Below are 12,710 nucleotides of genomic sequence, written 5' to 3'. Positions count from 1 at the left end.
TTCTGGTGGCAGAACAGCATAACCTTGGAAGGTTTTCAGATTTTAAGAGTAAATTCACGATTGAATATATACATGATGCCAGCAGGATGAAAAATAAATGGATTACATTCTTATAGTTCTTAAACCAGTATAAGAACTGAAATGTTACTCTCACCCCCCTGACGTCCAAATATATACCCTGATTTGTATATATTTAGGGGTTGGGGTAAAGATCATTGGGTTATATTTAGATTCAGAATGCAATTTTGGTATATATTTGCACATTAGGGGGGGGGGGTATATACTCTGTTAATATATAGGTTCTAAGATATTGGGTAAAATTGAACCATAATTAGAACCATATTTTAAATTAAAAAAAAACACGTAATATGGGGATTGAACAACCGGGATGAACAATATCTATAAAAAAAAATTTATTGCAAAAACTTCGTAAGATTTACATGTTGTGTTGAAAGCATAGAAAATAGTAATTTTTTTCTTTTAAGTTGGAAAAACAAAGAAAAAAAGAAAAGACTTGAGGATAAAACTTACAGTTCTGCCCCATGATAAGGAGACATGTTAATAAAACAATTCTTACTTTAAATAATGTATAATGATCTTAGTTAACAAATTATCCAAGGGGAGAACCTTTATCCTCAAATATTTCCTCTTTTTCAACTTAAAAGAAGCAAATTACTATTTTTTCTATGCTTTATTTGAAACGTTTCTATGATTTGAAATTTGTGCTATAATTTTGTTTGTATAGATGGCATTAACCTGGTGTTCAATCCTCATATTAAGTTCCATTTTTTTTTTTTTAAATGGTTCTAATTACAGTGCAATTTTACCTAGTACCCATATCTCAGAACCTATATATTAACCCCCACCCCCTAATGTGCAAGGATGTACCCAAAATTATGTTCTGAGTCTAAATATAACCTTCATTTGCATCAAAAATGAATGTTACCCCCACCCCCCTGATGTCCAAATATATACCATGATTTGTACAGGCTATATTTAGGGGTTGGGGTAAAGTCCATTTGGTTATATTTACATTCAGAATGTAATTTTGGTATATATTTGCACATTAGGGGGTGGGTGTATATACTCTGTTAATATATAGGTTCTAAGATATTGGGTAAAATTGAACCATAGCCTAGTTAGAACCATATTTTAAATTAAAAAAAAAAACTTAATTTAATATGGGGATTGAATAACCAGGATGAATGACATCTATAAAAACAATTTATTGCAACAATTTGAGAAGATTTACACATTGTATCGAAAGCATAGAAAAAATAGTAATTTGTTTCTTTTTAGTTGGAAAAAGAAAGAAAAAAGGAAAGATTTGAGGATAAATGTTCTCCCCTTGGATAATATGTTAATTAGGATCATTATACATATTTTAAAGTAAGAATTGTTTTCTTAACATGTCTCCTTATCATGGGGCAGAACTGTAAATTTTTACCAAAGTTTAAACTTACCTCTCATTAACATCAGAAATAAAATTAACCCCATCCCCCTAATGTGCAAATGTATAGCCTACCCTGAATTGGTATATATAGGGGTGGGGGTCAAATTCATTTCTGACAAAAAAGATTATTATATTTGGAAAGAGCATAAAAAAGGCATTGAGTGGTATGTTTACTTTATTTGTAAGTTAATAAAGTGAATAACGAAAAATTTACCAGCTAGCCTATTTGAGACCATTAGAGGGGGGCTCTGAATAAAACAAACCTGAAATAATCATCCAGTACACAAAGTCAACTCAGGCATTTCCCATAGCCTAAAATTTATTAAAAATAACTGAAATACAAAAACTGCCTGAGTTCTCTTTTAGCAGTCTTTTAACGTCTTGTATAATCAGAATAATTTAAGCATGAAGAGGGAGATATAGGTCTAGGCTAAAGAGGTGGCAGTTTGGGATAATTATTTTAGTTATTTCCAGCTTTGTGTTTTGAGCCTCAGTTTAGAATAGGCTGCTTGTTTTGAGAAATGTATTAACAATAAAAAAAAAGGATAAATGTTTTCTTTTAGCAAGCCTATTATAGGGGCTCACAACTGGGTGAAAAATCCAAATAAGGTATTATTGATTAGCCCTAATGCCTATGAGGAGCTTTTTATTAAGAGACATTCTAAGCCAATCATGGTCATATTGCTGGCACAATATGCCCAAATGAGCTGGTGGAAAACAAATAGAAAATATAAATTTTCTTCTTATTTTTATTATTTCAAGACTAAAATATCACAAAACTAGGCATTCACAGTGCTTGATTGTATTGTAAGTAATTACAATCCCTGATGGAGTTTTGTTGATACCTGTCTTAAAAATAATTTGTCTAAAAGAAAATATTGTTTATGAGGCAGTAGTGAAAATGGCAGCAACTATGACTTGAGTTTTTTTTAATATTTTCTTTTTTTAAATAATTGTTGTTCTCTGGTCACGTTTTTTATTAAGTGAGTAGCTGTAGTCAGATAAATAACTAGGCTAGCTCTATAACTGCTTCTAATTTTATTGAAGATAGTAATTCTTATTGGAGATTCTTGTATTGTTTTTTTTTAGGTGACATTACGTGTATCTCAGCTGAGGAGGCCAAAGCCAATTGGGGCTTCCCTAATGCTTAGTTTTTATCAGCAAGACTGGTTGAAATGATTGAAGCTAGTTCTTGCACTACTTCAGCTGGGCATTCATCTGGGATCAATGAGAGTTGGAATGTTTGGGCATTAAAATTCACCCTTTGGCGTATCTCCTCCCCTCTCTAGCTTGAAGAAATATTTTTGAGGTGTAAAAAAATTTAATTCTCTTAGGTAAATTCCCGGTTGCTTTACAATTACAAGGTAGTGAGAGATATCCCTCAAATGGTGAATTTAATGCACCCTTTTTAAAGTTTTAAAGTATATTTTAAAGTTATTTTTGTACTCTCCCCCCAAAACAAAAGTCCTGGTGGCAGCTTTGGGATCTTATATCAATTACTACCTTCGCCCTCCCGTTGTTTCTCCCTCAGAACTAATTCTGTATTTATCTGAAGGCTTAATGAGTGTTAGGATGCTTTGGCATTAAAATCCAGTATTCAAGCCATCTCCCTCCCTCCCTAACTACAAAATAATCAGAAAACTCCATTATAGAGGTTTAAAGAGAGTTCTTGTCCTTCTTTGTAAGTCAAAAGTGATTGGAACTCAATCCTACCAGAGTCTGTGTGACGGGGGGGGGGGGTATTTTCTGTTGTTTTTTTTCGGGGGGGGGGGGTAAGCATCGAGACTCACATACACACCTGCTCTCATATGACTCCTAGGCCCCAATTCTGCATAGATGAAACAATCTAGTAGTACTCTAGACACACTGAGTGCCATCATTTCATAGTTCTAGGTATTACCCCTTCCTGAAAAATACCCCATGGAAAATAAGGCTTTCCAAATTTGAGAATTTATTTTTCTGTAGGGGGAAGGCATTTTGGTACTTGTATATTATATGCCACTCACTCAAGTTTATGCTGTGTAAAACTTGAGAACTAACTGGTTTCTTCAAGAGTTTTTTCAGCTTAGCATGATACAAAGACAAGTGACAGAATAGATAGGAAATATTATATATTTGCACATAAGGGGGGGGGGGATAAAGTATTTGGACATTTTGAAGTCAGAAACATTCCCCCTTATATATTTGCACATAAGGTGGGGGGATAAAGTATTTGGACATTTTGAAGTCAGAAACAATTCTTAGTTCATAATGTTCAGAATAATTGTTCCTAATTCATTTTGCATGCTGACTTGCTATACTTTACCACCCCCCCCCCCCGCCCCATAATGCGCAAATATATAGCCCAAATTTGTTTCTCAGGTAACCAAGAAACTAGCAAAGAAGCTGGTTTGTTCTCGAGTTTTAAGCATCTTAAACTTGATTGACTGGCATATAATACACAAGTATTTTCCGTGGGGGTGGGGGGGATCCGGGGGGGAGGTAAACGCTGCCCGCCCATTTTACCAGCCTCTACTTTATATTAATGCTCCACTTCCAAAAATTGTCTGGGGTATCATGGGTATCCACGCTTTTGTTCTAAGTCTCCCTGACCCCTATGGAAAATACATCCCCACTGAAAGGAAATTATTTCCAAAAATTCCCCCTGAAACCTCCCCCCCCCGCAGAAACCTCACTCGCGAAAAATGTTTGAATGTTTTCCAATAACAACTAGCCTACTATTTGTAAGAAATGGACAAATTACTAAACTTAAAAGGCATGTATACTTCTACAATAGGGTTTATGATTATTTTTTATGGAAGGGGGGGTACACAATAAGTAAACTATAGAAAACACATCAAAAATTTGAAATTAATATCCCCTCTCTTATATATTTAACCATTAGACCAGTATTTGTGGTCTATGATGTTATTTTGAAAGGAAAGATCAACATTAAACCCAAAAATGAACAGAATTTGTTCTGTATAAAAGGGGGACTGCCACCTCCTTATATACACCTCAACCTCTTGGTTGCAGAAACTTTGGAGAGTGCTCATTATATCAGAACTTGAGACTTCTAGTCCTTTTCTTATGAGTCAAAAGTGACTCTAAATCAACTAGCTGGGGGGAGGGGGGGTAAACGCTGGCTCCCAATATTTTCAGAAACTGTGTAGGGTGCTCATTAGCTCAGAAATTGAGACCTCTAGTCCTTTTCTTATGAGTCAAAAGTGACTCTAAATCAACTAGCTGGGGGGAGAGGGTAAACGCTGCCCCCCAATATTTGTGGTATATGTTGTTATTGTGAAAGTAAAGATTAACATTAAACCCAAAAATGAGCAGAATTTGTTCCATATACAAGGGGGAATGCCCACTCCTAATCCATACCTCCACCTCTTGGCTACAGAAACTTCGGAGGGTGCTCATTAGATCAGAACTTGAGACCTCTAGTCCTTTTCTTATGAGTCAAAAGCGATTCTAGACCAATCAGCTGGGGGGGGGGGGTAAACGCTGGCTCCAAATATTTTCAGGAACTTTGTAGGGTGCTCATTAGATCAAAAAATGAGACCTCTAGTCCTTTTCTTATGATTCAAAAGCGACTCTAGATCAACTAGCTGGGGAGAGAGGGTAAACGCTGCCCCTCCCAAATTTGTGTTGTTATTGTGAAAGTAAAGATTAACATTAAACCCAAAAATGAGCAGACTTTGTTCCATATAGAAGGGGGACTGCCCACTCCTAATCCACACCTCCACCTCTTGGCTACAGAAACTTCGGAGGGTGTTCATTAGATCAGAAATTGAAACCTCTCCTTTTCTTATGAGTCAAAAGTAATATATAAATAAAATTATATGTTTATTTATTTTATTTTGATTTTATTTATATATAAATAAAATCTAAAACCAAGAATGAGAACACTACCCCTTCCCCCCCCCCAAAAAAAAATGTTTGTCCGCTCGTAAAAACTTAGCAAAAATGAGTATAAACAGATTTTTGATGTATCTTTTAAAGTCTTTTTTTAACCCCCGAAAACAAATTCTTTTGTAACAACCCCCTCCCCCCGAAAAAAAATCCTGGATATGGCCCTGATTGTAATCCTACATTTTGGAAAATTCGCGAAACAGCTATGGAGAAGACCTGTTAATTAGGTGTGAACGTATTTTTTACACGCAGAGACATCAATGAAACAAAAGGTACATAGTTATTGCTACCATTTATTTAACAGTATATATACAATTCATAAACTATTTTACAAAACAAAAGAAACTGGGATATACAAATAAGTTGAGCCACTACAACACCATTAATTCTCTAATATACAGCCATAGAGAGAATATAACAGCCAAAGAAGACGGAAATAAACACTACTGATTTCCATAAAAGCAAACTCTGCTATGGCACGTCCCAAGTAAAATAAAATCCTTTCCACAAGGCTATACATAGGTTTGTCAGCCCCATGGCCAACATAACTTCTGTTCTGGTGGCAGCCAGAATAACCTTGGAACAGGTTATTAACTTCTGTTCTGGGAAGGAAAGATGTGACTGATCCATTGATTATGTCATCTATGAAAAAAATGAAAAATTAAAGGAGAAATTAAAAATTATATAACTGTGGCAAGAAGGTGTCAAAGGCCAAGTATAACACAAACTGGAAAAGAACGAACCAGTGAGTCTCGACTTTCTGCTCGTCCCATGTAAAATAAAAACCTTTCCACAAGGCTATACATAGGTTTGTCAGCCCCAGGGGTAATACCTAGAACTATGAAATGATGGCACTCAGTGTGTCTAGAGTGCTACTAGATTGTTTCATCTATGCAGAATTGGGGCCTAGGAGTCATATGAGAGCAGGTGTGTATGTGAGTCTCGATGCTTACCCCCCCCCCAAAAACAACAGAAAATACCCCCCCCCCCGTCACACAGACTCTGGTAGGATTGAGTTCCAATCACTTTTGACTTTCAAATTCTTTTGTTTTCAGCCCCCCCCCCGAAAAAAAAAATCCTGGATATGGCCCTGATTGTAATCCTACATTTTGGAAAATTCGCGAAACAGCTATGGAGAAGACCTGTTAATTAGGTGTGAACGTATTTTTTACACGCAGAGACATCAATGAAACAAAAGGTACATAGTTATTGCTACCATTTATTTAACAGTATATATACAATTCATAAACTATTTTACAAAACAAAAGAAACTGGGATATACAAATAAGTTGAGCCACTACAACACCATTAATTCTCTAATATACAGCCATAGAGAGAATATAACAGCCAAAGAAGACGGAAATAAACACTACTGATTTCCATAAAAGCAAACTCTGCTATGGCACGTCCCAAGTAAAATAAAATCCTTTCCACAAGGCATGACATAGGTTTGTCAGCCCCATGGCCAACATAACTTCTGTTCTGGTGGCAGCCAGAATAACCTTGGAACAGGTTATTAACTTCTGTTCTGGGAAGGAAAGATGTGACTGATCCATTGATTATGTCATCTATGAAAAAAATGAAAAATTAAAGGAGAAATTAAAAATTATATAACTGTGGCAAGAAGGTGTCAAAGGCCAAGTATAACACAAACTGGAAAAGAACGAACCAGTGAGTCTCGACTTTCTGCTCGTCCCATGTAAAATAAAAACCTTTCCACAAGGCTATACATAGGTTTGTCAGCCCCATGGCCAACATAACCTCTGTTCTGGTGGCAGAACAGCATAACCTTGGAAGGTTCTCAGATTTGTAGAGTAAATTCGCGATTGAATATATACATGATGCCAGCAGGATGAAAAACAAATGGATTACATTCTTATAGTTCTTAAACCAGTATAGGAACTGAGCAGCTGAAACAACGAATGGTCAGAATTAAATTTCAGAAAATGTAGGAAAATATCCCAGTATAAAATTCAGATTTCCTGTTTAATCAATAGGCAGAATCAACCTTCAAATTAACAAACAAAGAAAATCAACATTAAGCATCTTGCGAAATAATTGTCTGTTTAGCATTCGTCACAGCTTTTCTACTATGATAGATGCAGAGAGATCAACACGCGTTTTGAGAAAAGCTACCTTTTTGTAAGAAATTATCATTTGGCATTGATTCAGGAATGGTAACTTTTATTACAGTTCATATTGAAATTGAAACATAATTGCGGAATGAAATTTATGGTAATTATTAAAAAAACCTGAAAATCCTTGAAATGGCGTCAGATTGAAATGAACAGTGCACCACTGAAACCGAAACTAGCAGGCCGAGGGTGAGGTCACACAGGATCTATTCCTTATAAATTCCGTTCAGGACATAATAGTCTACAGATCATTAAAAACCACACTCATTGTGCTTTTACGCTTAAACATGGTTTACAAGCAAAAGACTAATTTGTTAGAGAATCAAAACCAAGGAACAAAAAAAAATGGTTAAAATTGGTTAATCATCAGAACCTAGGGACCCTACCTGGCTAAAATAAACAATTTCCTTTATAAAATGAAACGAAAAAACAGCACGGAAAACCCACATTGAGAGTTACGTAAGTGGTATAATCCTTCTAATTCTATCAAATAAGGAGAGATCAATAAACAATCAAACATGTGAATTCACCTTAAACCACTCAAAAGGCGAAAAAAGATGTGATCTGGGAAGGAAAATTTTTTTATGTCGTGACCACACAAGGTATAGCCTAATACATTTTCTTAATATTATTTTTTTAAAGTTTGAGGGTTATCAGCACTTTGAAGACTATTCAGAACTTTGGACCAATTTATGAGACTCAGGACATGAAAGGAGAATTTCAAGCGTTCTGAAGGTTTTATCGACATCCCCTCGTCACTAGCCTTGTAGTAACATTATGACGATGAATATCATTTCCAGAGAAAAACATAATATAAATAGTTCCAAACAATATTACATTTTTTTTGTATAAAATCAGCAGCACTAAATAAAATACAGGAACATATAGGGAGAATTTTAATAGGTTAATAAATTGTCCTAACTGATGCACTGCTACGTTTGTTTGCCCTATTCTTTTATTTTATTTCGAAATTTATATAATTTATTTTATATCGGCATTTGATATAATCCGGACCGATATTATCGGTCCGTGATGAGTATCCTCTGAGGCTATATATATATATAGATGAGGTTTTGAGTTTTAAAAGGGTTGTGGGGATAATAGCAGCCAACATCACGTGCAATATTGAAATTATGCGTAAGATAAAACATATATTTCCTAAATCCGTTCTTTATACTATGCGTTTTTCACTTGTCCGTCTTTATTTATCTATTGTTGTTATCGTAAATCTTTTTTAACGATCAAGTGAGAAGTGGGTTTTGTGCTCATATACTAGTTTTTTGTTTATAAGAACTACCGTATTTTATAAAAATTTCGGCTTAATGAAATAATTTTACCTCCAAATACCCTCCAATGAAACTATGTTGACAACCACTGATTTTCAGACAAGGATTTAGATTTTTCAAATATCCACTTTGCAACCCATTATAACAAAAAAGGGTGAGTAATATTTTATTAGACATATAATGCAAGTGTCAATTCTATCGGCGGAATCGGTCTTAAAATCCCAATTCCCTCTGAATAAAATTACCAAGCTGTTTTGTAATTCTTTGGACATGAATGATTTTAATCTGATTTCATCCGGAAAGGGTAGTTTCATTCTAGCATAGGGACAGTACCCCGTCTAACAGCCATTCATTGCAACACTATATGGATTTAAAATTTGATAAATTATGATTAAACATAAAAGGACCTCCTCTCCCACAACTGAATTCACGCCTTTCTCTATTTTCCTTTTAATTATAAAATTATCCTGACATAAAAAATTTGAAACTTCAATAATTTGACTTTTGTTAAATAATTAATATTAATGACTTTGTTAATGAGTTTTTTTAAAGAAGCATTATAAAACTATCAATTAAAAATGATGTTCCTTAAACCCAAAGGCCTAATTCAAAGTTTGTCACTAGGTTTCAGGGGCTTATTTATTTTCTAGCAGGTAAGGAACACCATCCATGATTGGAACAAAAATGCTTCAACTTCTATAGCTCAAAGCCGAACTGACATATTACCTACATTACTATATCAAGAATCCAAAAGAAATTATTCATATTCTTGCCGTGGCTTTTATAATCTCATTCAAATAATAAAAACACCATTCCATCGAAAATATTAAAAACGTTATTTTCTCTCTCCTAGAAACTGTGAGATATACTGTTTGGGCGTCGACACAATGACACATTAAGCTGTATGTTCCCTGTGAAAACGCTATTTTACGACAACCCTATAGCTATAACGTGCACTGAAAAGATAAGATACATCTATCATTGATTCTATAACTGTTTCAGGTCCATCCATTCACTGAGACTTTTCTTAGAGAACGGTCAAAAGTTACTTAATAAAAGACAATCTTTGGTTTTTCTATGGTTTTCAACAAATTTTAATGTAGTTTCCGATAGCAAAAAAAAGTTCATTTTCAAAGTGTAATTCTTTATCTGGATAACGCTGAATTTCATCTATCCAATAATTATGGATCGATGAAATTCTACGCTATTAATGTTGAAACATTAATAGCGTAGAACTGCAAAATAATTACAGATAAAAAACATGCAGTGCCGGGAACACAACCGCAAAACAACGGAAGGTTAACTTTTAGGTATCATTGGAAAGCACTTACAAAGAACTTCGAGGTTGTGAACTAGCATTACAGGGCTGGGAGTCGAGAGTGAACATACATATTGACCGGCATCATCAAGGGTAAGATCTTCAATTGTAAGTGCACCGTTGCTTGTTAGGCCAAATCTTGAATCTCTTACAATCTGTAAATGTAAAATTACAATCTTTATAGATACATACAGAAAATTTGAAGAAGACCCACCTCCTTGAAAAAAACGTGTCTAAAATTGCAAGTTTTCGATCCCTCTGTTTACCAAGATCCTTTAACGTCTCCAGTTCAAGTTTCGGATCTAAGTACATTAATGACCATTTTTCTACTGCTGTAATACGATGGGGCAACCGCCTACAGGTATTGTTTATTTATAACCTAGTTTGCTTAATACATCTTATTTGAAATGAATTTCATAATAATCATTTATTCATTTTGTGCAGTCTGTTGTTTTCAGTGCATATTATTTTTTTTTATCCTGAATTATTAAAAGGTAATGTGGGATTTGTGTTCAAAAATTTCAAGTTTCCTGTTTTCAAATGCTATTTATTCTTCAAGCCTTCAAAATAAAAAATACTCACAAAAAATTAAATCAGAATAAAAACAATTAAATAAAACTAGACTTGTTTAAGTTAGGGAGGTCATTTGTTCCCCTCTTTTGTGTTTTGTTTATTTAGTTTTGAAGCCGTAAAAATAAAGCCCAAAAATACTTTGCTTTATTTTGGGCAGTCAAGGTAAATAACGGTCAGTCAAGCAATCATTTTTCATCCCTAACAAATGGTTTTAGTTTCGGACATAAAAGAGAAAACATTACAGTATTCGCTACAAAAATTGTTGCGAATTTACTGCTCCTACCATTACTTAATACCACAGGTTTATTTTAAAAGATATCCTAATGAAAGATGGTTCCAGGCACACACCCACAGGGAGAGGTCTAAAGGGGCTGCAACCTCCCCCCTCAACTAAAAAAAAACTAAAATAAACAAAGTTATACCTTAAAATATCGGTTTTTCTAACTATTTTTCAAAGTTTTCCGTTGGCTGGCCCAGGGCCCCACGGTCAGCCCCCCCCATAATTATTTTGTGAGTGCGCCACTGAATGGTTCCACAAACAAATACAAGACTAAAAGCTTCTTCTAATTGAAGAAAAAACGAGAACTTTTAGCCCGAACATACACAGCACACGTATAGAGAGGGAGAGGAGGTGTTGGATGGTGGACACTGTTGTTCATCGCGACCCTAAATTTTACTTCCGATTACACTGACTTGAAGCCCTAGCTAGATTCTTGTTTAAGAATTATGCAGCATGCCAACCTTCATACTAAAAAATAAGGCGGAAAGACAGGGAAGCATTTGATCCTCCAATTATGTTTTCCCTCACTTTCGTGCTCCAAGCATGCACATTAGAAAGTCTTCTTGAACCGTCCATACAAGGCGCAAAATCCCAATCTGTCTATGATAGGGAGTAATCGAAGAGGTGGGTGGGGGATTTGGAATGACCGATGACCCATTTTATGCCTCCAATAACATAGATTGACAATACTTGCATGATTCTGCCTCGAATAAGGTAAGATACACCTGCCTTTCTGCAAAGAAAAAGTAATGGTAGGGAGAGGAGAAAGAAGAAACTAAAGGGGGCTGTGGGCCCAATTCGCGCTTCAGTGAAAATTTTTGCGAATTTATGGTGAAGCCAAATTCAACATACATGGTCCTAATGGCCGACGGTATCCACTCTAGTTCGAGGAGCGAATGAGGTCCATGGTCGCTTTTTTTTACCAGTCTTTACACAAATTTTTTCGGTGCTAATCACAACAAAGCATTTGTCACCCCCTTAAAATTCTCAAAATAGTGCATCGCTTCAAAATGATGCAAGCTCTTCAAGGAGTATCTACCAGCGTAAAAAATAAAAAAAATTTCTCTTTCAGTTCAGGACATTGATTCCTTGTCTCAAGCTAAATTTTTATTACTATTATTACGAAAGTAGCAATAGGAAACCACCCGTTTCGTCATCAATGAGACAAATATTTAAGTTAGGATGCATACATGATACCATTTCTCTACCTTAAGCCTATTCCTCTGCCTCAAGCGCCATTCATCTTAAGCGCTTTCAGATTTCTATTTAGCTTTCAATTTAAAACTGTCGGCTGCTTGCTTGCAGGAACAGAGCTTTTCAGGATGGGAATTTGAGAAAAACTCCAGGAACAGTTGGATACTAATTTTGAGAGTTTAAAATTTGAGAATGTGGAAGATGGTTGGAATAATTTTAGAAAAATAATTTGTGAAGTTCCTGAAGGTGTCTTAGGTAAAAAAGCTAGAACTGCAGCTAAGGTGTGAAAAGGAGGCGAAATTTTTGTTGAGTTTGGATTATGGATGAGTTAAGTATTGTAGAAATTCCTGCTGGTAGGCTGGAGGAACTGGAAAAAAATCCTCTTGATATTAATATTTTTTTCATAGGTTTTTGTCACAAGATAAAGATTTGCCAGATTATTATAATGCACCTAAAAATAAATATTTATTTGTCATGATCTTCCACCTTTAAATAATCAATTTTAACGACTGTCATTTTGGAATTGTAGAGGATTAAATAGCAGCTTAAATTTTTTGCATGATTTTCTTAAAGGGTC

The 12,710-nt window shown here is 35.0% G+C and overlaps 1 long non-coding RNA gene across 1 annotated transcript; it reads right to left on the bottom strand.

Moving 5' to 3' along the window:
* Positions 1-6,548: 6,548 nt before the first annotated feature.
* Positions 6,549-12,529, bottom strand: LOC148938678 (uncharacterized). Its single transcript, XR_016143650.1, has 2 exons — positions 10,100-12,529; positions 6,549-6,915 (listed from the first exon to the last, which is right to left on the bottom strand). It is a non-coding gene; the product is annotated as an uncharacterized LOC148938678 (long non-coding RNA).
* Positions 12,530-12,710: the final 181 nt, after the last annotated feature.

The sequence above is a fragment of the Artemia sp. Qi Xiang Cuo genome, unplaced genomic scaffold, assembly GCF_049724085.1.
Source record: "Artemia sp. Qi Xiang Cuo unplaced genomic scaffold, ASM4972408v1 HiC_scaffold_3027, whole genome shotgun sequence".
NCBI classification, from domain to species: domain Eukaryota; kingdom Metazoa; phylum Arthropoda; class Branchiopoda; order Anostraca; family Artemiidae; genus Artemia; species Artemia sp. Qi Xiang Cuo.
The sequence above is the reverse complement of the archived record's forward strand: the minus strand, read 5'-3'. Positions and strand labels throughout refer to the sequence as shown.